We start from the raw sequence: 26882 nt of genomic DNA on the forward strand, positions 1-26882 counted from the left end.
CCTACTGAAGTGGTATGTACCTTCTAATTCTTTAAACGTATCATTATCAACCCTCTTCTTTCCTGTAATTACAGAACAACTTTCAACTCCACTTACTCCATTTAAATAACAGCCCTCAGCAGAGGCAGATCTCAAATGTCTTTTTTCTACCAGCAGTCGGAACTTCCTTTTCTTCAAATACATACATACATACATACATACATACATACATACATACATACAATCCTTCTCATGGGCTCATGCGGTACTTCTTAGACACTCACTATTTTGGTTGTTTAATCATTCACTTCATCTTTTGATTGGAATCCTTCAGGCCACACGCTCTCCTATTCGTGACACTGGCATGCAGCTACCCGAAGTTCTGTCTTCCCATCTTTAGTCACCCTTCCCAGGATTTTTTCAACCTCCTCTTTCCCCAGTTTGATTCCTTCTTACTCTCTCCCTAATCTCAAGTTCTGCGTTGCTTCCTTTTGCTTGTGTCCCCTCCTTTTTTTCCCCCTTCAGATTTTAGCTCCAGCTACACTGGTTCTGCTATTTTCATTCTCCTTAATGACGACTCTTCCATCAATATCTCCATGTTCTCCTCTCCACCTCCCTTTCATCTTCAAAAGTTTTCAGATAAAACTACTTCTTCTGAAGGATGTGTTTTCTGATTTCTTTTTCTTTTCTTCTTCTTTCCTTCAAGGGCTTCCGCCCCTGCTGTTTTCCTACTGAAACCCCGTTCATCTCAAGCCTCATGGTGGTTCCTGTCTCCTTTTGTCCACTGCCATCAGTTGGCCTCTGTGGTCTTCATTCCACCCCCTCTCTCTGAAACCCCTCTAAGGGCTTCCCCTCCTCCCATCCCCAGGGGACCCCCTCCCCCTTCACTGTGGCAGATGTCAGTGCTCTTTTACTTCTCTGCCCCATTTTACTTTTGAACCCTTGAACCCATCCCGGCTGTGCCTTCCTCTCTTTGGTCACATGTTCTTTACCATTCCGCACAGGTATGGCCCTCTTCCTCACAAAGGTGACTCGGGATTCTTTACCTCAGGAAGCAGTGCTGTGCTCTTATTCCCCATAACTAAAATGATGTTCCTTACCACACGTGCATTGTATTTAAGTGGTGTGTAGAATTACACATACAGCATGGAAGATTCTCACAACAGCAAATTCCTTCCTTTGACTCTGAATAGCTAACCTCATTCTGACTTTGCCATTTTTAATTGTATGCCACAGTCTCTAAAATCCTAAACTCACTATCTTTAACCCAAAATGTTAAAATAGAAAAAAAAAGGGCACATCACAAATGAGATCAGTAAATTTTCCCCATTCATTGCCACGCTGAGGAAAAAACAAATGTTTATCCTCGACTTGCTACGCAGAATGGCAAAGTTCTCTTTAGTTGTAGTTCCTTTTCTCTTGGCGTTGCTTCAAAATTCAACTCTGTGTTTCTCTTGCTTTGAAGCTGCTTGTTTTATGGGATTTGGACCTATGTATCCTTCAACTCTAATTGAATTAATGATCAGACAGTCTTGTTGAAAAGCTAGCTTCATCCTTTCTAAAGAAAGCACACACACACACACACACACACACACACACACACACACACTTAAGCATCATCTTGATACATTCTTGGAATAACAGCATGTGAGAGCAGGATGCACATCTAGAGATGTTGTAGCTGAATTGCCTCCTCATTCATTTCACCTGTGATATATGATCTTCCTTTCAAAATAATTTTAGACATTCTTTCTGTCTTTATGCAACCTTCAAAAGAAAATCAAATAGACAAACCAATTTTCCTTCCTTTCCATGTCTTCCCTTTTTTTCTAATTTATTGATTTTTTCCTTTTTGAAAAAATAAATTCCTCTCACATTTTGAAAGACAAATTAGCACTACAGAGAGGAAAAACTGCTATGCCTCTTATGCCCCAAATTCCATATTTCTATTTCTTCTGCTACTGTTCTGGTGTTTCTCCCTCTTCTACATTATCTCAGACAACACTTCGGCACCTCTTGGTCCACTGATTCAACCTGCTACATTATCTCCCATTTCAGGTGAAGTTCTCAGCCCCTGGGATCTATACTGGGTTCCTGTCATCACATTCCAATTATTCTTAGTTAAGAAAGGAGAGACATATTCATGTAGAGGTTAGTTTCTACAACTATATAGATTTTCACTTTTCTTTAATCCTTGAAGTTCAGATTCATATAGAGTAGACACAAGTAATGAGAAATTATATTTTTTTAAGTTTGTTTATTTACTTTTAGAAAAAGAGACAGAGAGAAAGTGGGGAGGGGCAGAGAGAGAGACAGAGACAGAGACAGAGAGAGAAAGAATCCCAAGCAGGCTCCGTAGTGTCAACACAGAGCCCTAGGTGGAGCTCGAACTCACAAACTGTGAGATCATGACTTGAGCTGAAGTCAAGTGTTGGTTGCTTAACCGACTGAGCCACCGAGGCACCCAAGTAAATATCTTTTAATGCAGCACTTCTATAAGGTTCATAGAGAACATACACAGCATTTCTATAAGGTTAATATTATTCTTCATTTCAAAATTATAAACTTAAAAACAGAGAAACTAGGTAGCTAATTGATGTCCTCAAGCACATCAGTGAAATGCATGACTAAATGGTAGTCATTTGGACATATCCACTCTTCAAGGTCCTTGACACCAGTGAAGATGCTCACAATTCTACTCTCTACACTACGTGATAAGTATAAATTGCTAACTTATATATACAGTTCTCCGGGGTGTATTGTGTGGGTGGGTGTGCGCATGCCGAGGGAGAAATGAAAGCAAAGAAAAATGGTAGGGTAAATCTTTTTACTGACTTTCTGACTGATTTTCAAGGAGGCTATGCAAAACCCTACTTCAAAATAATAAATAGCTCTAACTATGTATTTTTATTTCATATGCACAAGGGCTAAAATACAATATACCGTTTTGGGAACTATTTCAACTATTTTCCATAAGATATGTATTAAGAAGTTAAATATATAATAACTCAACTGCACACAATTCAATATACGTAATGTAGCTCATATTAATTAATGTTAACTACAAGCCAGGCAACATGTCCAACATTTTATATGCCTTACTTTAATCCATACAATGGCTCTTTGAAATAGGTCCTTTTATTATTCTCATTTTACAGATGAAGAAATTGACGAGTGTCATACAATAAATAACTGGTCTGGGAATTTGGTTAATCATCAAAGGTATGCCACATTGCAGATATTCTTATATTGCTATCATATATAAAATGTGTTATTGCAGAGTTACCTCAGATATCAGAAATGGTTTCCATAATAAGGCCAAACGTTGTGTGTGTGTGTGTCTGTATGTGTGTGTCATTCATCTATTTTTTGGTGTTGTTTTTATTTTTTTGTTATTGTTATGTTTTTCTAGAGAATATAAATAGATCTTCAAAAGCGTGGCCTGCCTGGTGAGCAGTACTGATGCAAAAAATATGCTCTCAAAAAAAAAAGTACTTTTTTAATTTGAATTTTGGTTTCTAAAATTAATACAACTATCATTTGTTGATTTGAATCAATGTATTATTTGTGCAACTATATTCTGTATCAAAATGTAATCAAGCCACGGAAAAATAATAGTGCAATAGCTTGCAAGATCATCAGATAATACCTTGCTTTGATTCCTTAAGGAACTACCATCTGTTCAGTTTTTGTTTTTGTTTTTTTTAATGGCGGGAACCCAATAAATATTTGTTATAAGAAAAAGGCATGCAGAGAAGTAAAGAGAATTGAAGGAAGCAAGCACAAAAATTGGCAAATATGAAAAAGAATTATGTTTGAAAAGGAGATAAAAACCGATTTAAATGAAGCAATAAGAATTAACTATAAGGCATAAGACTTTCTTAAACAGAAATTATAATGAAATGAGAAACTGAAAATATTTTATTTTAGACTCCATATTGAAAGATTCAATTTAATAAAAATTTCGGAATGTGTCAGTGCAAGAATAAAATCTTTAATTAGAAACTTTTTTCAATGTCTGAAAAATACTAACAAATATATCCATTCATCAAAGCACTTATGGATATATTTAAACATATATGTTGAACATCTTATTTTAGTGGAGCAAATCATATTATTAGTGTTTAAAAGCCTTTACATTTTGGCAAAATACATCTTATGAAATTACAAAGAGAAAGAAAAAAAGAGAGAAGGTACATCTTTAGACATTTATGCAAATCCCTGCAAGCACCATACTTTACCCTTCCTGGGGGGAGGGGAGGAACCTTGAGTTACTAGAGCCCAGAGCCCTGATGTTATTTATTGTAGCAATTCATTTAATCCTGTGTGCTTCTCAGGCACTGCTAATGCTGGACTTTCCTTCCTTGAAAGTACTAATGAACAATAAAATGACTCATTTTACTAAATTTATCATACAGTATGACACATTTATCAGGAACACATACATGTCTTGGTTATAAATAAGGGTATCTGCAAAAGAATATGGGTATTTAAGGATTGCCATGACCATCAAAGGAGGATTTCATATTTAAGATCAGTCTTTCAGAAAAACACTTCTAGACTTAACATTATCTGAAAAGCCATAGATATTCTGACAGCATAGACAGGACATTGCTAGTCTAACCATTAACGAGCAAATTAACCCTGGTCATGTGCAATCAAAGGAGATACAGCTGAATAAATTCAAATACCTTCATCATGAATGAGGTTTTCAAAACAGGGGTAGACTGGACCTTTTGTGGTAAGATTGTGGCCTACTTTTACCTTCATGGTCATCTTGTTAATATCTAATCAAACTGCTAGTGATTTCTGAGGACTTGACATTGTTAATAGTGGAGGGTTGATAATGACTTCTTAAAGTGGCAGTACTCTTCTAACAGCATGAAACACTGTATTTGTGACTGTGAACTCTGGCCACCCAGATTAGAAGGCATCCTATTAATCTAAAATTACTTGTCCAGTCATTTGCTTTTAGGAAACAAGACAAAGGGACAGAAGGACATATTATCTGGATGTAAAATTATACAAGGAAAAAGCAAATGGATATTCTTCAAGTAGGATCTAACATGTTTAGTAAAAATTCATAGTAGCACACATTAATTTTACACAGTAAGTGATTTATACACATGTGGGTGGGTATATAGACAGATAAATATAAAGATATATATAGAACATTAGGAAAATTTTATGCTGAAGTAGAATACAATTCACATCATCTAGATTCCCAAGCAGGACAATCTTCTGTACAGAAAATCAGTTCAAGGCAAGGATTCTGAAAAAATTGCAATCAACTTCAGTATTTTTTAATGGCAGAAGCTATTAATCATTGTGTGTGTGTATTTTCTGCCATCCGGGGTCTGGACAGGTACGTGTACCTTGGAGCAAATCCAGAAGCAGGAGATGAGCCTTTAACGAACTGAGGTAATTACGTTTATTTCTCTGGAATGCGCTTCTTTGAAATCACGTTCAGTTTTCCTTCCAGCTTTCATGACATGTTTATTGAAATCAAGTATAATTACTTAAGGTTTCCTTTCTTTGCCAACCAACAATTTCTTGGTGGTGTTTTGTACTGCCATTTGCATTTACATGATGACTGTTCAGAGCTAAGTATTAGTAGCTCTCATATGATTGAATATCTGGCTTCCATCATCTTTAATACGATGAATAACATTTTTAAACTGACTGCCATAATGGCTACATTTAATTTCTGATTACCACATACTAACTGATTTTTAAAAAGTGAAAAATATAATGTTGAATGTCTCCTCTTTCAACCATATTTAATGGCATCTCTTCAGAAAATAACAATTCCTCATGTGACATGAATTTCCTAAACTGGGAAATAAGCAAGATTTTTTGCTCTCAGACTGTTAAAGTCTTCACGTGACAGATGTAACCATTAATTAACGGAAGGATGCTGTATGCGGCTTGAATATTTGTAGTTATATAGGGTTGTGAAATGGAGAATATAATGTTCATGAAAGGAATGGGTTATGATACTTTGAATGTGTTAATATTTAGAAGAGTAGTAGTTTTCTAAATATGAAAATCATGTTCCTAATTGTTGTGCTTTTCCTTTAACAATAGTTCCCAGCCCAAGGGCAAGTGCAAGACAGAGCAGACCTGAAGAATATTAGCGCCACTATTTTAATTTCTGGCGTTCACAGCATTTAGCAGTCGAACGTCTCAAAGGAAAACAACTACTTTCATTTTTGCCTCCTGCAGCCACCCTGTCAGGGGAGAGGTCTGGGCTCAGAAAATGCAGCTCATTAAAATGAAGAATTTTTCCCGACTTTGATATTCACAGTTCACTGGGGACATACTACCTGTTCACCGAGCTATTTTGTCTGGAGGGGGGTTGCAACACAGCAGACTATACCTTAATTAAACGGCTTTAATCAAATTCATTAGGTCTCTAACATTTATAAAACATGTTGAATTATGCTACTGATATTCTCAGTATATATTTTTTAAATTGCCACATTTTCTCATCCCCTTATTTAATTGGGGCATTGAGCAAAATTCAGAACAATACTTTCATCTACCTCCTAAGTGTCTTACTGGCATGCAAGGTACATGCACTTTGTATTTTTTTTGCAAACAACCACTGCTGATTTTAGATGAGTATACCTATTTTCTTAGACCATACACATCTCGTTTTAGGGTCATTACCTAAGAATGGAGGATTTGTCATCCCAAATTGAATTTTGTAAATGAAGTCTTACTATTCTACTATTTTTCTTTATTACCATATTGTAATTGGACTAGAAAGGTTTCAAACATAACCATTCTTCAAAAACAAAAACAAAAACAGAAACAAACAAAAAAAAAGCTCAATGTGGTAACACACAATTACATCAATACACTAATTGGATACTAATTGCTTATAATAGAGATATTGGCTTTAGACTTCTAAATATTTCTTCTGACTAGTTGCTTCTGTGGGAAGACTACAAAAGAACCCCTTCTAGTGCTTCCTGAGGAATTTTTGTTCTTTTAATAGCTGTGAATAATTTCAGCTCTGTTGGTTTTTGGCACTAAAGGATTTTGTAGTTTCTTCCACATTCCAACAGAGAAAATGGATTTCTCAGACAAAGTTTAGCGATCGCTAAAATTTTTACTTTGTATATAAATGTCAATTTATAAAATGACAACCCACAAGTTGTACACAAATACATTATTTCTTATTTTAGTAAACCTTAAATACATACAGGACTATGAAAGTGAGAGAAATACAGGAATGCCTTAAATGTTTGGTTGAATAACCTGACAATTAGAGGAAAAGTTGATGTTATCAAATGTTCAACAGATATCTATTCTGTACCTCATGGACTTACTGTTTGTAAGAAACAACCTGTTTAATAAGAATTCATAATGATGAAGTCATTACATTTGTATTTAATCCACTGCAGATATGGACATAGTATGTCAAAATTTGTAAAGCACAGAAAGTGTTCTGGAAAAAGTTAGGAAAAAAAGTACCAGTGAGGGTAAGTAATTAACGTAATAAATGTAGATGTGGGTCAGACTATAATAAGCTTTGAATGCAAGGTTAAGGATTCCATAATTTTAAGCTATATGGAGACACTGAACTTTTCTTAGAGTAGCAAACTGACATAATGTTTTAGAAGAAATAATCAGGTTGTGGCACAGAGAATGGATTAAAGCATAAAAAGAAATCACAAAAGGGACTACTGGGTGGCTCAGTGGGTTAAGCTTCCGACTTCAGCTCAGGTGATGATGTTATGGTTCATGAGTTCAAGCCCCACGTAGCGCTCTGCACTCACAGTGCAGAGCCTGCCTGGGATTCTCTATCTCTCCTTCCCTCTCTGTCTCTTTTTCTCAAAATAAATAAATAAACTTAAAAAAATCACAAAGGACATAAATGAGAGACGAATAAGTAACCTGACGTGAGGTGACAGAGAGTAACCAGAGTCATACAGGAAAAAATGGGTGGAGACAGAAGACACTGTCAAAGTAAGAACCTGCAGCTTTGGAAACACAAAATTAGAGATCTGGAGAGTGATGGTGGCCACGTATAAAAATGTGGAAGTTAGATGAACAATACAAAACAAAACAAGTCGTAGGAGTAGATGAGAAGCCAGGAGACTACAGAAAAGAAAAACACTTTATGATTTGAACCAGAAATATTCCCCACAGGGTAGGTAGGAAGAAGAAATACATATACATAGAATATGTATGTATATTTACACAAATATAAACATATAATAAATACATATACATACAATACATATGATGAAATATATATCCACATGCATAAATACACATCATATACATTATGCGAAATTAAGGAAAGAAACAGTTGTCAACATAAGGAGAAGGAAATGTGAAAAACAAAAATGTAGCAACCTTATTAAGATCTACAAAGAAAGCCATTGAGCAGAAAGACTTATCAAGAGTCAAATGTTAGCAAGGACAAGAGAAATCAAGGCTGGAAATGACCAAAGGACTTGGACATATGGATGTCATGGGTAGCTTTGTGAGAAAAAAATCAAAACAGTGGCGGAGATTCAACAAGATTCCAAATTAAGGAGACAGAGGGCGGTAAGGAAGGAGTCTTTTTTTTTTTTTTTTAATCAGGAAGGAGATCTAAATTTGTTAGGATAGAAAACAGAAATAAACCATGGGAAAATAAGAGCTGGAAGGAGATGAAAAGAAAGCGTACGTATTACCGGAGAAGACGGTAGAAATCATGGGGCCTGATTTACATTACCTTCTCTTCTTTGGGTTGCTGAGATACGCCATAGTGAGTGCACACCTTTCACTCTGAACCAACACTTTTATTAGTGATTTAAAAATATTTTAGCTATCACCAGGTCCACAGAAAGTCCACTGTGAGTTATAGTATATTAAAACATTATATTGTAAAAAATGTGTAAATCTAAACAGATGTATCCTCATCAGTCTTTCCTAAAAAATTAAGTTGAAAGTAGCAACATGATAATATTTATTGATGTGCAGAACAGTACGTTTATATAGTGCTTACCATAATAAACAATACCCTTCTGAACACGTAACTTTATCAGAAAAACCACAAAGAAAAACAAAATTCAATTCACATCCATTCATTGTCACTTGGAAGAAATCTCTTTAGAGACTTGATACGATTGCCAAATCGTCACTTTAATGTCAAACAAATGTCATATAAATTTGGGTCATCCCCAAAAAAGTCAAAGGGAAGTAGGTCCCCAAAATTGAGGCCTCAAAAGAATGTCCAATTTGTTACACATTATGCAGATAAAAATAGGATGTTTTGTTTGTGTCCAGTAGCCATTGAAAAGAGCTACGACAAGTTCAGATTACAACTCATTTATTTCTGAGGGGATATTTTTTCCCAGGTACAAGGGAAGCAGTATATTTGACATTTTCTACAACCCTCTCCTTGATCTCCGTGAACTCACACAGCTCACCACATTTCTCCTTTCTGATGCATGCTGGTAAAATCATCCAAATCATTTAAGCTCATCCTAGGACCACATTAAAAAAAAAAAAAAAAAAGAAAGAATGTCTACAGGCTATCGTTTCCTGAGCTACATAATTCCTCCAATCTCTTCTCCTTTGCCTTCATCGTCAGTTTCACTTTCAACTTTTCAGTTTCATCAGTCCAAACACACTTCAGCTCCATTGTCAACCTGGTTCACTCAATTGACAACTATGTTTTGGACCTAACACTCTCAGCTGACTGTGGCATGCCTCTAAGGTTACAAACTCAATGCCTATCTGTATCCTTTATGTGACACAACCTTACATATGAGGTAAAACAGGGGCAACGGGAATGATCAGTCTGGCCCAAGCTACGGTTGCCCCATGTCTAACCAGAGAAGGAAACCAAACAAGAAACACCAAATCCAGACTCTATTCTTAGAAGGTCTGCCCATTTTCCTGCTTATCATTTGAAATTGCCTGTTTTTCAAGATGATGGCTAGTCCTTTGATGACAATGTTTTATTTCAACTGCAGCAACAACAAATCCAAACCAAACTATAACAGTTAAGCATGGGTAGGGGTAGCATGGTTTTCATGCACCTTCAAATTTTATATTTAGTTGTGAAATTAATGAACCTAGTTTCTATAACATTATCGATTCTTTAAAATCTTGATTTTATAAAAATGCCACAAGAGAATATATATATACACTCCGAGGAACAATATAGAGTATTTTAAATTAACTTACTTTATTTTATTTTAGTTATTTTTGAGAGAGTGTGAGCAGGGGAAGGACAGAGAGGGAAACAGAGGGTCTGAAGCAGGCTCCACACTGTCAGCAGAGAGATCGATGTGGGGCTCGAACCCACAAACCTTGTGAACCCTTGAGATCATGAAATGAACTAAACTCGGATGCTCCACTGACCTAGCCACCCAGGCGCCCCATAAATTAACATATTTCAAACAAATGCGTTTGCCTTTCTCTACGTGCTTTCAGTGTTGGCCATATTCATTAACTGAACTATTCATTTTAAAAAAATATGAACTGCATGTCTTGTGCACTAGATATTGTGGATATAAGAATAAAGAAGGGAGACAAAATCTCCGCTCTCTGGAGTTACCATTATAGAGGGATGAGGAATAGGGAGGAGGCAGACAACAAAAAATGAAAGAATAAAAATATTTTTCAAATAACAAAAAAAAAACTTAAAAAATAAAAGACAATGTTTTAAACAACATGCTGTAAGTGCATCTAATGTAGGTTACATATTTAAAGAAAGCCTCTCGGGGTGCCTGGGAGGCTCAGTCGGTTGAGTGTCCGACTTCGGCTCAGGTCATGATCTCACGGTCTGTGGGTTCGAGCCCCGTGTCAGGCTCTGTGCTGACAGCTCAGAGCCTGGAGCCTACTTCCGATCCTGGGTCTCCCTCTCTCTCTGCTCCTCCCCCACTCTCACTTTGTCTCACTCTGTCTCTCAAAAATAAGTAAATGTAAAAAAAAATTTTTTTTAAATAATAAAAATAAAGAAAGCCTCTCTCAGGCAGACAGACTTCATGGCTAAGTGCCTGGTGCAGTCACATAGGGGCCCAAACTCAGAAGACCTCTGCACTTGGTTTAATGCTTTTCCCTGTCACTGTTCATAATTTCTTAACTGTATCTTTGAATGAGGATTTCGTAAGTGAAGTCCAATAGGACATTGCACCATGCACACAGACGAGCTGTGTGTCCAACGAGGGCACATCTCTCTCTGTAGCCCCAATCTCATGTAATTCTCATAACAGCTCATGAGCAAATAATTCTGGGGGACCCACAGCGTGTGGGAGTTCAGCATGGCTCAAAGCAAGCGCAGGTGGCCCTTGAACACTGCTGAGGTTAAGGGCACCAACCCTTAAGCAGTTGAAAATCTGTGTATGACTTTTTACTCCCCGGAAGCTAAACTACTAACCGCCTACTGTTCAATGGAAACCTTACTGATAACAGAAACAGTTGATTAACACATATTTTGCATACTGTCTGTATTATATACTGTATCTCTACAGTAAAGTAAGCTAGAACGAAGAAAACATTGAAAGTCTCCAAAAGAAGAGAAAATACATTGTCAGTAGTGTATGCATATCGATCGAATAAAAACCACACGTAAGTGGACCCACAATTCAAACCTCTGTTGTTCAAAGGTCAGCTCCGCCAGGCAAGCATAGCATATCTAGGACGAGGTAAACAGGGCAGAAGACAGTCCCATTTCACTGCAGAACGAATGTAATGCTGTTCTACTAAATACAAACAACCCTGGAATCCTGTAGAGCCTTTCTTACTTTCCTGCATGAGCCAACCAGTAGCACTGAAAATGAGGATATAGAAAGAAAGGAAAAGATCTCCTTTCAATCTTTCTTTACTCATTCGTAAGCCAAGGTACTGTTTGCAGAATGTGCACACATCCAGAAGTCAAATAAAAAACTGCTCAGTTAGTTTTCTGCAGCATTTTGTTGTTGTGGTGACAACAAAACGCATCCTCATATATGAGCTACAAAATATAATTACGCGATTTTGGAGATTCTGCATCTGGGTTAAATACTCATATTGGCACTCGAAACTGGTATTGTACGGTATAAAGATAAATGTTAAAATTTATGCTAATAATTTGAGTCGTGATTTCTTAACTTAGAATATTATATAGAAATTGCTTTTAAAAATTCAAATTAAGAGAAAGACTACGGAAGAAAAGGAGAAAGCTTTGTAGTTTAGTGTTTTCAATTATACTCTTTTCTTGCCTTTTGAACAGAGGTCCACATTTCCATTTTTGCACTGGCCTCGAAAATGTGTAGGTCTGATACGAGACTGTGTGACACTGGGAGATCTTCATGACAAAAAATTTCGGCAGTGACAAAAAGGGAGGAATCCCATTGTATGTATAAGGAAACGTGGCTGCAAGTGACTGGGGATGGGATTAAACTACCTGTGTCCAAGAGACAGAAAGAAGACCAAAGAAAGTAGTCCAAAACTAGACCAAAGCAGTGGGCTGAGGGCAGATCATGTGGGCCTTAAAAGATTTCCTCCTTTCTGTATTGAGCAGCTATTAAAAGTTTAGCATAGGGGAGTTGCAGTATATGCATGGATCACAAAAATGATATGGAGACAACGAAATGGAGAACTATTGCCAAAGGATCCCCTCCTGTTACCAACATTCAGATATGATAGGTAAAATGTAACACCCACTACCACCGTTTAAAGACACTGACAGCCCAATGTCTCGAAACACTTTTTCTTCATATAGACAAGGACGATCCTACTCAGTGTCACAGGCAAGTGGAGAAGAAGCCTGGAGTTATTCAAAGAAACCAAGATGTCCTGCAGAGACAGCAAGATTCACCAAAACTTACTTAGTAAGATGATGACAGATTTGAACACCATATACAAACTTGCTGTAAGATCTAAATCGGACTTGAGGCTGAAAAGTGAATGCATATTCATTTTAAATGAAAATGCATAAATACCTTTTGAATGACCCTAACAAAAACCAATGAATTAATGCCCTATAGGAAATATAACCTGACAGATACAAATAGACAACAAATATATCCCAAAGATTTTAAAGTATGAAGCACAATTATACTAATTCAGGAATCACATGAAAACATGGAAAGGACTAAATATTTAGAATTCAATGACAATGAAGCACTTTGAAGCAATTTACCAAAATTTGAAATATATCTAAAGTGGGATTAGAGACAAGTTTATGAAGTTGGACGTAATAAGAAAGACCAGACATTTAGAAGAAAAATAAAAGGATAATGAAAGAGAAAAAAAAAAAAAAAAAAAAAAAAAAAAAAACAATGAACATAAAATGAAGAAAAGTTACATGGAAAATAAGGAAATTACACAAGATTAGCAAAACCAAAATGTTTTTTAAAGCCAAGAAAATGGATAAAACTCTAGCAAGAATTATCAAGAGGAGAGGATGCTAATAAAACTTTTAATAATGGAAAGAGGGGCATAACTAAAGAAAGAGATAAATAAACCATAAAGGAACACTCAGAAGAACTCTGTGTCAATAAATCTGAAAACTGTGATATGAGAACAATTTTAGAAACATTTTCACAGATTTTATCAAATCTTCAGAAGACCAATAACTCTTTTGTTGTAGAAACACATCCAGAGAATGTTTTTATAAGACTAGTTTTTCTTTACAGCAAGAGTTTATTAATGAATGTTATAAACACAGAAATATTTGCATGAAATACAGGCAAAAAATTTCTAAGTACTACATTAACAAGTGATTACAACAAAATATTTTGAGTGCAGCAAAGTCACAAAGCGTCCATATTGGAAATGCAAGGATGAATTATCATTGGAGACTCTTTTACTGTAATCTACCAGGTTGAAGTAGTAAGTCAGAAAAAAAATATTATCTCAAAATACGTAGTAAAGCATTTATTTAAATTCAAATTATTTAAATTCAACACCCATTCATATATATATATATATATATATATATATATATACACACACATATATATACGTATGTATATATATATATATATATATATATATATATATATATATATGAAATCAAACTAGGAACTGAGTGCATTTTTATTAATTTAATGATGCCTTTCCACTAAAATTCTATAAAACATCATTCAAATGGTAAAATACTACCAGTACTATCATTAAATCAACCTCCTCTATCATCTCTTTCCATTCAACATTGTGCTGAAGTGTCCAGTCAACTTTGTAAGACGGGACAAAGAAATACAGGTATACAAAGTAGAAAGAAGACATTTTAAAATACAGTAAAACCTTAGTTTGTGGGCATAATTCATTCCGGAAACGTGCTTGTCAGCCATAGCACTCACATGTCAAAGAGAATTTCAAGAACCATTGTCTCAGTTGTGATCATGTGATGTTCAGTGTCACATACGACACGTATTGCAAGACATCGCTCACGTTTCAAGTTACAATTTATTAGAAATGTCTGCTCGTCTTGAGAGAGTAAGTTACTCACAATCCAAGGTTTTACTGTATCTTTCTTCAGTGATAATAAGAATTCTTGTAGAATTAATAAGATAATCTATAATAAGCTAGTCAATAAGAAATAAGCAATCTGGATAATGATCACTTTCAAAAAAATCAATGGCATTCCCACAGAACAGCATTACTAAATTAGAAAATATTATTTTACTGGGGCACCTGGGTGGGTCAGTGAGTTAAGATCCTGATTCAAGTTCCTGACTCTTGATTGTGGCTCAGGTCATTTCAAGGTTCATGGGATTGAGCCATGCATTGGGCTCTGTGCTGATAACACAGAGCGTGCTTGGCATACTCTGTCTCTCTGTCCCTGCCCTCCCTCCCTCCCTCCCTCCCTCTCTCTCCCTCCCTCCCTCTCTCTCTCTCCCTCCTTCCCTCTGTCTCTCCCTCTCTTTCTCTTTCAAAATAAACAAACATTTTAAAAAAGGTAAATAAAATGTTATCTTACTAATCCTAGTCAAAATTAACCAAACCTATAAAGTAATAGGTAATAAATCTAAAAACAAAAAAACAGTGCAGTGGTTATATAAAAAATACTTTATAAAATTTTACGAAGAGACATTAAAGGAGATCTAAATCAATAGGGAAATAAACTATGTTCATGAATGAAAATGAAAGAGTAAAATGTCCATTTCCTATGAATTAATCTAGAAAATGAATATGATTTATATCCCAATGTAGATTTTTTTCTTATGTTTAGAAAACTTTTTAAAATTTATTATGAAGAATAAGATAGGAAAATAATTGACTTTGTGTAAGAAAAAAAGACAAATAGTAGCTTTTTTCAAGGGAGACCAGTGGCAGGCAGTCTAAGTCTGATACACCTGCTAAGGAAAGTCATTAAGGAGTTGGTTTCCCCTACCTTCCTGCTCCATTACCCTTATTGTGTAGCTTTTATAATCAATTTAAAGAATGGCTTCTATAACTCCAGGCATAGTGTTTCCATTATATAAAAGAAGAAGGGAGAAAGGAAAAATAAGACAAAAAAGAAAAATGTAAAATGTTAAGACAGAAGAAAAGAAATTCTTCAATCCTTTATTTCATCCACAACTCTGACAAAAGCCACCCTAAAAGCAAGAAATTCTGAGAAGATAACTCTTTCATGTTTCCAATTTTCTGCAATCAATTCAACAGAATGTAAGTCTCATGAGGGAAGGCATGTCTGTCTGTTCTCTTTATAGATGAGTTCCAATTCCCTAGAAAAGCACCAAAAATACAATAGGTGATCAATAAATGATGTATTCAAGGACAAATGGTGATTTTGAATGGATACGTGTAGTCAGTTCATGGTGTCTACCTAACAGAGCAAGAGCCAAGAACAGTCTAGAAAAAGGTCAGTAAAAGAGTAAGATGACTGAGATTTCTTAATCCTTCAAGATTTCAAGATTCACAATAAAGTTACAGCAATTGAAAGAGTGTGGTAATGTGTCTGACTGGTCAATGGACAAAACAGAGAACTTAAAACAGACCCATACAGAGGCACCTTGTTGGCTCAGTTGGTTAAGCATTCAAATTTGTCTCAGGTCATGATCTCACCGTTTGTGAGTTCGAGTCTAATGTTGGGTTCTGTGCGAACAGCTTGGAGCCTGGAGCCTGCTTTGGATTCTGTGTCTCCCTCTCTTTCTGCCACTCCCCCCACTTGCATTCTCTCTCTCTCTCTCTCTCAAAAAAAAAAAAAAAAAAAAAACATTAAAAAAATAGACCCACACAAATATGAAAATTGGTATATGGCATCTAGCACTACACATCAACTAAATGGTATGTAGCCATTTAAGGGAAAAAGTAAAAAAAAAAAAAAAAAAAAAAAAAATACCTCAAACTATATGTTAAAAGGAAATCCAAATGTATTATGACTATCAACAGTAAAATTAAAATTTTAATCTTGTAAAAGGCAATCTAGAAAAACATTTGCTACCTTGAAACAATAAAAAATATTGAATAAGATGAATTAAACAGCATAAAGGATAATATTGATAAATTCAATTACATTTAAATTAAATTTTCCTATTTCAGAAAAACACACAACTAAAAGACAAGCCACAAAGAAGAAGAAAATATGTACCTTTGATAAAACTGACAAAGTAATGCCGTGTGGTGTTGATGTACATATATGTATATTATTAGTACATAACAAAATTATTAGGAAAAGTACATATGAAGATCAAACTATAGTTATCTTGGAGGGAATAAGGATAGAAAGAACAACGACAATAACAACAAATAGAAAATTATAACTTCTATATTACGACATTTTTAGAAAAATAAACATATGAGGTAATTATAATAAAATGTTAATATCTGTTAATTCTGGGCCATAGGTACAGGGATTTTGTTATGTGATTTTATGTACCTTTCGATTTGTCAACATATTTCATATAAGTTAATTCCAGTTACTTAACAAAACTGTCCCATCCACTTGGCTGTTACTGAATCATAGGTAGGGAAAGGGGGATGATGGGAATTTGGTTTGGGTTAGCATGAGGAGGGATGAATCCAGGATACATTTGGACTTTAGATGGACTAATTTGCTTATAATCAGAAGGAAGTGTGGCCAGAGAGATCTGAGAAATACAATATTATCCCCAAGTTTTGGCTTGAGGGACTGATCAAAAGGTAATGCCACTTCACAGATGGGAAAAACTGTAGATGTGAATCTCAGGAAGACACGTGAACTGAGGGGTCCTTTATAAAGTTATGTTTGACATATCTATTAGACAATCCCTGTTGAAACAGAATTAATATAGAGTTAGGGGTTTAAGAGAGAGGTCTAGGTGAAAGATACACACTTCGCAATTATCCGCATTGAGCTGATTCCACTCAAAAGTCTGATAACCTGGGGAGAAAGTATAGATGAGAAGAAACCAAGGGGCCCAAACTCAAGTAGATGTCTATATTTAGATGCTACAAAGAGGGGGGAAATTAGGAACTGGAAGAGGAGGAGGGGTACGGGGAGAAGGAAGGAAATAAAATATGGAGAGCCACAGAAGATGACATCAATAAAGGCCAGGATGTCAAATTTGAGAGAATAATACACTCTTTCTAAACACTGGCAGGTGGTGTTCAGTGGGAGAGAAGTAACTAAATGGATTCTGAGACACAGGGAGTTACCTTCACCTTAACTAGAGGGAGGGTGGTCATAATGGAAGACATCTTAAAATGCTGTGCTATGTTTTTATGCAGATAGGAATAAACATTTGGAGGACAAAATTAAATATTCTGGAGAGAGATGATAACTGGTAGGTGAATTGACTAAACAAAACAAGGGCAGGTATGATTCTCAACCGAAAGGACATTGCTCCTTGAGTTCACTGTGAGAGAAATGAAGATAGTATGAATATAAATGTAGGTAGTTGGCAGAGATCTATAAATATAAGGTGAATATACAGAAATTCCTGTGATGTGGAAATAACATAGTTTTTATCATAATTTCTAATTACTTTGCCATTGTATATAATTGGATTGCACATATAGGGACGCAGGACCAGAGGACAAGATTTTAGCATTATCTCTTACAATGGAAGTGAATAGCAAAGCCTTGTTCTATTACATGTTTTTAATTTATTTAGTTGTATTTTATTGAATCCAACGTCCTGTATTCTTTCCACCATCAAATATTCTAATAAACCTCTGTTGCTAAAGTTTGTCAATTTCATGCACTGCCCCTATCAGCTGTCTCAGATCCAATGTCAAATAACATCACCATAGTGCCTTCAACATCATTTTGTGCTAAGTGCTCCCTGGGCCCAGTGCCAACGCAAAGACTCGAGCCTCAGGGAATATTCCATGTTCAAAGTACGCCATGCTCTTACCCCTTACTCAATTTCACTCCACTCTCACTCAGTGGAAAATAAACAAACACTATGTTATATGTAATGAACTCTATGTGGAAAGAATTTTTACATCTCTTAAAACAATGTATCATTTAGGTAGCAAACAGCTACAATTAGTAGAGCAACCGGGATATATGTCCAACTCTCCCTACTGCTCCAACTAATGAGATTTATGTTTGAAAAGATACTAATCTTTCTTCTAATAATTTTAAAGTGGTATTATTTTAGGCCCAGAGACAAGAATCATAGCTTCATTTACTGACTTAGAATTGCAGAATGTTAGTCGCTGGCGGGTATTTAAAGATTGAACCCAACTCCCTCTTTTTTCAAATGAGGAAAATTCAGAAATTTGAGGAAGTTAAGTGATGTGCCTGCGTGACTCCAAGAGCTGAGGTACAAATCCTATTTTCTTATTTAGGCAAGCATGTATCCCGGCTCACTTTTATTAGGTCATTATGACATGGACTCCAGATTGTAAATATATTTGCTATTTATCACCTGCTGCTGAGTTCATAAATTGTCTGCACTAATATCCATTGATTTATGCTCATGTTTCCCAACCATTTCTGATGCGAGCATACTTCTGCAGAGTACATAGCTTCCGAAAGTGGGAATCAGCCTCCCCCTCCCAATGTCATCCTTTATTCTGCTGAGGATCACTGCTTTCTCTTTGACAAAATGATTTTAAGGAATTTTACTTTCTGATTTTACTGCAGAAATTTTCCTAATACTAAGCATCCTTTTTTCAAATTACATGTCTTCAATTTACTCTGCTTATTACACATAACTCCCCCCTCCCCAACAGACACACACAGACACCTCAGTGAATCTTATCTCTTAGATTAAAACTCCTAGAGGGTACAGGTGCCTGGGTGGCTCAATCACTTAAGCATCCAACTCTTGATTTTGGCTCAGATCATAAGCTCACAGTTCACGAGATCGAGCCCCACGTTGGGCACTGCACTCCGAGCACAGAGCCTGCATGGGACTCTCTCTCTCTCTGCCCACCTTCTCTCTGTCCCTCCCCTACACATGTTTGCACACACGCTCAAAAAAAAAAAATTAACTTAAGTTTTTAAACAGACGTTTAATTAAGAAAGTTACAGATTACTCAATATTATTCTCAACAGTTTTTTTGGGGGGGGACTTCAGAAAGTAAAGGGGACTTCAGAAAGGGTTATAGTTGGATAAATGAATCTTCCAGAACATCTACTCAATGATACAAATATTATACCTTCTCAATATTGCACTTAAAGCTTCCTATCTTTAATTGTTCATTTGTCAGTTTAACAGTTACACACACCATTTCCAATGTATCACTCCAAACTGAAAGTAAATACCTCAGTGGGAGTGTGAGAAAAATAAAATTCCTTAAAAAGAAACTGGGAATAATCTGTAAAGTTTTTAAAATTCATAATTAAATAGGCTGAGTAATTATATTAACAGGCTACAGATGAAATAAAAATTGATATAAGCAGAACATTGAAAGGAGTTTTGAATTTTAATTTGATTCTTTAAAAGATATTTTCGTCCTTTATTACCAGTCTCTAGTTGACAACTTTAATGTCTATTTTACCTGCCACACTAGCACTTCTAGAGGAGATCCCTCCTTGAACTCCTTAGAATGAATTGTCCCTGTTTTAGCATTCTGTTTTTACTAAATGTTGGCATTTTAAAAAGCATATATTTACTCTCTATGCACAAAGCAGTCGTTTTAGCTTAGAAGACATGCCCTAGGGACAGGACTATCACCCTACCCACCTTTGCATCATGTGCATATTTTAACTCAATATTTATATACAAATTTATGTCTTACACAGTGTTTTCAATCTCCTTCTCTGAACTTATACTTGGAGTATGAAATTCCGTATTAAGTATTTCCTCTATCAGAAAGCCTTTTCTGTACCGTATGTCCACACACTGAGCTTTCTTGATTCAACACCTTCATTAAATATGAATAATGGATACTAAATGACACTTGTTGTTTGTTTCTATATCAGTATGGCCCAATTGAACCTTCTGCAGTGATGGCAATCTTCTCTACCTGTGTCATTCAACATCATAGCTGTCAGTTCCATGTGACAACCGAACAGTTGGAAAGTAGCCAGGGTGCTGAGAAACTTAGATTTTAGTTTCATTGGCTTTTAATTCTGATTTTAACAATCACATACAGCCTATAGCTACCATATTGAAGAAGATAGATGAAAAGCACAAATTCTTGATATTGGAAGGTTTTTTTTTTATTATTTTATTTTTTTTTTAACGTTTATTTATTTTTGAGACAGAGAGAGACAGAGCATGAATGGGGGAGGGTAAGAGACAGAAGGAGACACAGAATGTGAAACAGGCTCCAGGCTCTGAGCCATCAGCACAGAGCCCGGTGCAGAGCTCGAACTCATGGACCGCGAGATCGTGACCTGAGCCGAAGTCAGACGCATAACCGACTGAGCCACCCAGGCGCCCCGATATTGGGAGGTTTTAATAGGTGTCTGGAGAAAATGGAGCTTCCATGATCAGATATAGACAGACAGATATAAAAAAAATAAAAATATTTCTTAATTTGTGTAATAACTCCTTTTTAAAAGATTTGTTGTTCACCTTAAAAGTTTGGAAGAGCCATCTAGTAAAATTATACACACACACACACACACACACACACACACACAGAAATGATATGAACATGTGTGTGTGTGTGTTTATTTTATTTCATGTTTGAAAATATAACTTAAGTACAAAAACTTCTAACCTATAATCCATACAATCAATCTCTTGATAACTTTTATGTGTTTTTGTTTTTGTTTTTGTTTTTTTAGGATGCCATTTTTATTTTCTTATTTGATTTCCACTTTCTGTTTAGAAAGACCGCATTCTGGTCTAAGTGATAATGTATAAACTCTTAGTATGTCTTAGAGGCTACTAAAAAAAAAAAAAAAAAAGAATAAAATAGGAAGGCAAGCCATCAGTCTCTGTTCCATTAAGACAGTTTTTTCATTTATGCTGCCTACTCTCAACATTTCTCATGATTTCTCATTTTGAATCATGTCTTCACTATTTTGTTTCTTCCATTTAACTAAAGTTTGCTCACTCCACCCGGAAAAATAGGATCTTCTTTACAAGAATGAGTCTCTCCTTTCCTTAACATCTCATAGCACTTACTGTCCTGACAGACTATTCTAGATACTGGGAACTTGTCCAGTGTTTCCTTCTTTTTTTTTTTTTTTTTTTAATTTTTTTTTTAACGTTTATTTATTTTTGAGACAGAGAGAGACAGAGCATGAATGGGGGAGGGTCAGAGAGAGGGAGACACAGAATCCGTAACAGGCTCCAGGCTCTGAGCCGTCAGCACAGAGCCCGACGCAGGGCTCGAACTCACGGACCGCGAGATCATGACCTGAGCCAAAGTCAGCCGCTTAACCGACTGAGCCACCCAGGCACCCCTAGTGTTTCCTTCTAACACCGCTCCTAGTGTTATGTCAGACTCCCCTTAGTCACTGTCTGTTGGTGTACCTTCCTTTACTGCTGGCCTGCCCTTACTAGTCTGTGATGGCCTTGAGTGAAGGGACCATAACTTATATTTCACGTTGTCCCCAATGTGCATATCCACACACAGGATGTGTGCAGTACGTATCTTTGATTTTATACAATAGTCCTACTTCTCAAAGACCTCAAGGAACACTCTCCAATAATGGCCCATCCTTAAATATTTAGATTTCTTTGTAACTCCTCTAAATGCTTTGTGTCACAAGGTTACATCTATTTTTTTCCCTTAGAAAAATTAGGTGGACTTGAGTATTATGAAGGTAATTCTTCATGATCCATTCTTAAAAATCAATTCTTATATATTTTCTTATTATTACGGAAATAATCTTCTCCCTTCTCTTCTTTCAGCTAAAAAATCCCAATTCCTGCCTAGTCCAGTCTTTATCTCGCTGTCTAAACCTTTATCCATATCATGAGTATGGCTTTGACCCACATCTAAGGAAATCTTAACAGAAAAAAATAATCTGTAAGAAACAAGGGAGGGATAAATCGGGAAGGGGATATTACTATCCTCAACACGGGACACCACAAATTGTAAGGTTAATCACACTGCTGCCTATCTTAAAAATAAGAAGAAAAGCAACTGAAGCTCAACATCTTTCTTTACAGCAAGAATGAAGAAATAAAAGATCATGTCAGTCTTACGGGGTTTTAGATTTTTAAGTTCTGTGGACTGACTTACGATTCCATACTTAAACCAAAGATCTCTTTGACACACGGGGCAGAAAAAACTGAGATCATGACATGAGCCAAAGTCGGACACTTAACCAACTGAGCCATCCAGGCATTCTGAGACCCATTTACAGTCTTAGTAATTATTGAGAACCCCAATAATTTGTCTATTTCTTTTCTTTTTTTTAAGTTTATTTATTTATTTTGAGAGATGGGTGGGGAGGGGCACAGACAGAGAGAGAGACAAAATCCCAAGCAGGCTCCATGCTGTCAATGCAGAGCCTGATGCAGGGCTCAATCTCATGAACCGTGAGCTCATCACCTGGTATCTTGAGGCCATATCAAGAGTCGGACACTTAACCATCCGAGCCACTCAGGTGCCCCAACCAAGAATTTTTCTTTATGTGCTTATTATTCTTAAACATAAAGAAAATTCCTTTCTTTTTTTAGAATAAAACACCAAGTTCTAAATTAATATTTTTGATGAAATTTTAAAATTTAAAAAAAGCTTTTGAAAACCAAAACATCAAAGAGTACTCGTTTTTGTTTCCAAGTATTTGTAAGGGAAACTTCTGAGTTTCAAATATAAAGTTTTATTAGATAGTTATTGTCAAACTATGATCTATGGCCAAATCCAGACTGCTGCCTATTTTTGGAATGCCAGTGAACCAAGAATGTTTTTGACATTTTTAAATGGTTGAAAAATAAAGCATAAAAAGTAGAATAATATTTTAGGACACATAAAAATTACATAACACTACAATTTCAATGTCCACAGAGTTTAATTTGAACACGTACCGTCTATGGCTGCTTTCTGGCACCAGTGCAGAGTTAAATAGTTGGTGATGAACTTCATGTCCCACAGAGCCAAAAATATTTACCATCTAGCCATTTGCAGAAAGTCTGCCAACTTTGGTATTCGGAGAAAGTAATGTTACAGCTAGTAAGAGTGAGGGAGGGGTACTGGGGACAAATGGAATTAATCTCTGAAAAAAATCATATACTTATACCTAGTACTTAAGAGCATTCTAAAAATACAAGAATACACAAACACATTTCATTATGAGAGTCATATTATCATCATGTATCACAATTCCTCTGGAACACCCCGCCACCCCTGTATACTCATAAGAAAAGTAAGAGTAGAAAAAGTAAATAACATCTTTATTATGAAGGTAGTTTTAAATTTATAGATCCTCAAAAGGGTCTTAAGGATACTTAGGGCTTCTAGTTTATATGTGGACAAGCACCATTCCACAGTGTGTGTGTGTCTGTGTGTGTGTGTGTGTGTGTGTGTGTGTGTGTGTGTAGTCAAGAAATATCTTGCCTAAAATATTCAGAATAATAAAAAAGATGGCCTCCTAACACAGGATAAAGTGAGAAACATGATCTTTGTACTCCGTGTTTTTTATCTTTCCTACAAATATTATGAGTTTATACTCATTTCCAATTTAGGTCCAAAGATGTAGAGTAAGAGTAACCTTTATGTTTTTGGGGGGTTACATTTTTTTTTTCAGATAGCAAGCTTATTATTATAATGTCTCTAATTTAATAATAATATTCTAGTATTTCTATAATATTTTTACCATACTTAAAAAAGTGAAGACAATGAACACAAAATCTCTTAATGTGCATATTAGTTTGTGTGTGTGCATGCATGTACATACATGCACACACGCACACATGCAAGTGTACCTATATTATATATAATATGCACATAAGTTTATATACATTATTACTAATGATAAGTTGAATTATGTAAATGTCTGTAACCATTTAGAATTCATTCACTCTTGGGTAACTCTGAGTCAGAGCTTTATATTTAAGTTGATAAGAAGGCAATTTGAAACACAGGTCTTTAATTCTGAACTAAAGATGTAGCCAGGAAACATTGTAAGACTTCTGCTTTGGCAACGATAAGAGGAACAGAAACAAACTGTGGATCCTTGGATCAAAACTGCAAGAGTAAAGAGGCCCAAGGATCCAGGCAACAAGTAATGATCTACAGTCAGAGAAGTGCCTCAGGAATATACAAAAATCTGTAAAAGAAATAGCTCACTGAAACTATGATTGTACATCAAAGTTAAATTAAAAGTTGCCCTTCTGGTTGGAATATCCAAGAAATAATCTCATCTCACACCCTAGGCACTGGGATACATCAAACCAGTTCACTAACATTTCCTGGAACAACACATTTTCCCCCAGCCTGTTCCATTCCAGGTTGCCCTACACATCATAGTACCACTGTGTGCTCCACCCCCTTCGTCCCACACGAGATGATGCTTCCTCACTAGATCTACTCATCAATGTACTTCTACTCTCACTCATCAACCCACAGAGGAAAAAAGGAATATTGAGAATTTACTGAGAACAAGAATACAAGTCTCTATCTTTATTAATGGGATTAATTTGGAGACAACAACAACTGGTCCTCTTAGCTGTTGAGACTCAGATTCATGGTACCGTCCCTGACAAACAAATCCTTTTCCTAATTTACATACACCTTAGATAGGGCTTAAAAATATGTACAGAGTAGCAAAATATAGTATAAAATCATGTTATTAAAATATTGCTACTATAAAAGTTTGTATTTATGCTATATCTAATAAAAATATGTCTATTTTGAATTGATGGCTTATTCAAGATTTAATTTCTATCCTAATGTATGAAAGTAATTAATATCACTTTCCTTCATAGATTTACGTGCTAACAGTAGGTCAGATCATTTCAAAAATATTACACAGTATTTGTCATCCTATTCTGCAGCAACCCATCCATTTTTACAAGGCTACATATACTACACAGTATTTTTAAAGCAATGGTAACTTTGAAAACCTAATCTTTTAAGTATACATAAATTCAGATCATCTTTTTTGGCTACTAAAGAAGAACAAAATGAAAATTACATTTCCTCTTCACTTAATATGTAATGTGTTCCTGATCTCCTGGCGCCTGAGGGTCTGTCAAATTGGAAGCCATTATATAAAATCTATGAAGAGAAAACATTTCTAAAACTAAGGATATATGTAACTAACGAATGCTAACAACGGGACGTGGTTCAACATTTGAAGTGATTTTCTTCGATTAGATAGATTATCTTCTTTTGCCTTTTCTGTTTAAATCATATAAATGAAACTTTTGCTTAAAATGGATTTAAGGCACACATGCAGCAAAATCTAAAAGACAGATACGTTCAATACTGCAAATCGCTCTGTGATTGTTACATATACCCATTCTGCCTCATTAAAGCTTTGTAACTACTCCTAAGTTTTTGGAGCAGGACTCTGAGGCCCTGATCCACACCACATGGTGGAAAACTCTTCATAAAAATCAGCTGACAGAGGCTGAGTCTTGAGTTTTTACCAGATTCTGATGCCTTGACATGTTCAGGGTCCATTATGGAAGCCACCATTCCCTCGTAATGGAAAACCAAACCTAACTATCAGCCTTAATCAAAGAAAGTATGGGGTATCATTCAGGTCACTTTTACAATATACAAATTCTCATATTTATTATCCTCTGAGTAATGTATTAACTTTTCCCCCACAAAACGGTCTGCCTAGTTTGTTGGTGCTGAGCCACTAATCAGAATTCTCAGAGATATTACGCCGCTACTTCTCCACCTTAAAGAATCACCAAGAATGTTCCTTTTGAAATAATCAAACCCTATGGCTTTATGTAACAAAATCTGAAAACCCTGAAACCCATGACAAATGGAAAAGATTTTGATATATGAAATCTGGAAAGAAAGGAGACTTATGTTTTATTTAATCATCAGATGATATCAAAAATGGCAACGGGATGATGTACCACAAATAAGACCATTTCTTGAATAGATATTTAAAATGGCAGAAGAAAACTTTGAAGCATGTTGCCATAATAAATAAAAGAAATGCCTGCATGCTTTACACAAAATGGTTCTGTTTTATCAAAGTGAAACTCTGAACATCAAGCCCCAGAATTAATCAAAGTGGCTACAAAGCATTTGAACAGAAGCAGAATTCTGACAAAGATGAATTGTGCAAAGAGGTGCTGCTTCCAATTTTAGAAGGAAAAATTAAACAGTCACTCTAATGAAGAAAAAGGGTTATGTGCAGAAAACTTGGTAAGCCTCTACACTCAACTTCCTTGAAAATTCTTCCTGCTGAAGACATGTCCATCTTAGTGGCCGATTCCACATTGCTATTGGAATTTTTATGGCACTAAAGCTAATCAGCAAATTCCACAACATTCAGTTATCGACTAAATGTTTACGTACTTCTGAAGTTCACATGTTGGAAGTCCTAACCGTCAGTGTGGATGCATGTGGAATAAAGAAATAACTAAGGTTAAATGAGGTCGTAGGGGTAGGGTCCAGATCCCACAGCACTAGTATCCAATGTTTTTCAGATT

General features: G+C 35.7%; 1 long non-coding RNA gene across 2 annotated transcripts in view; it reads right to left on the bottom strand.

Moving 5' to 3' along the window:
• LOC132691500 (uncharacterized) overlaps nt 1–26882 on the bottom strand; it is a 1565096-nt gene that overhangs the window by 705309 nt on the left and 832905 nt on the right. The gene's annotated exons all lie outside the window — the stretch shown is intronic.

This window comes from Panthera onca, chromosome B1 (genome assembly GCF_046562875.1).
Source record: "Panthera onca isolate mPanOnc1 chromosome B1, mPanOnc1 haplotype 2, whole genome shotgun sequence".
Classification (NCBI taxonomy): domain Eukaryota; kingdom Metazoa; phylum Chordata; class Mammalia; order Carnivora; family Felidae; genus Panthera; species Panthera onca.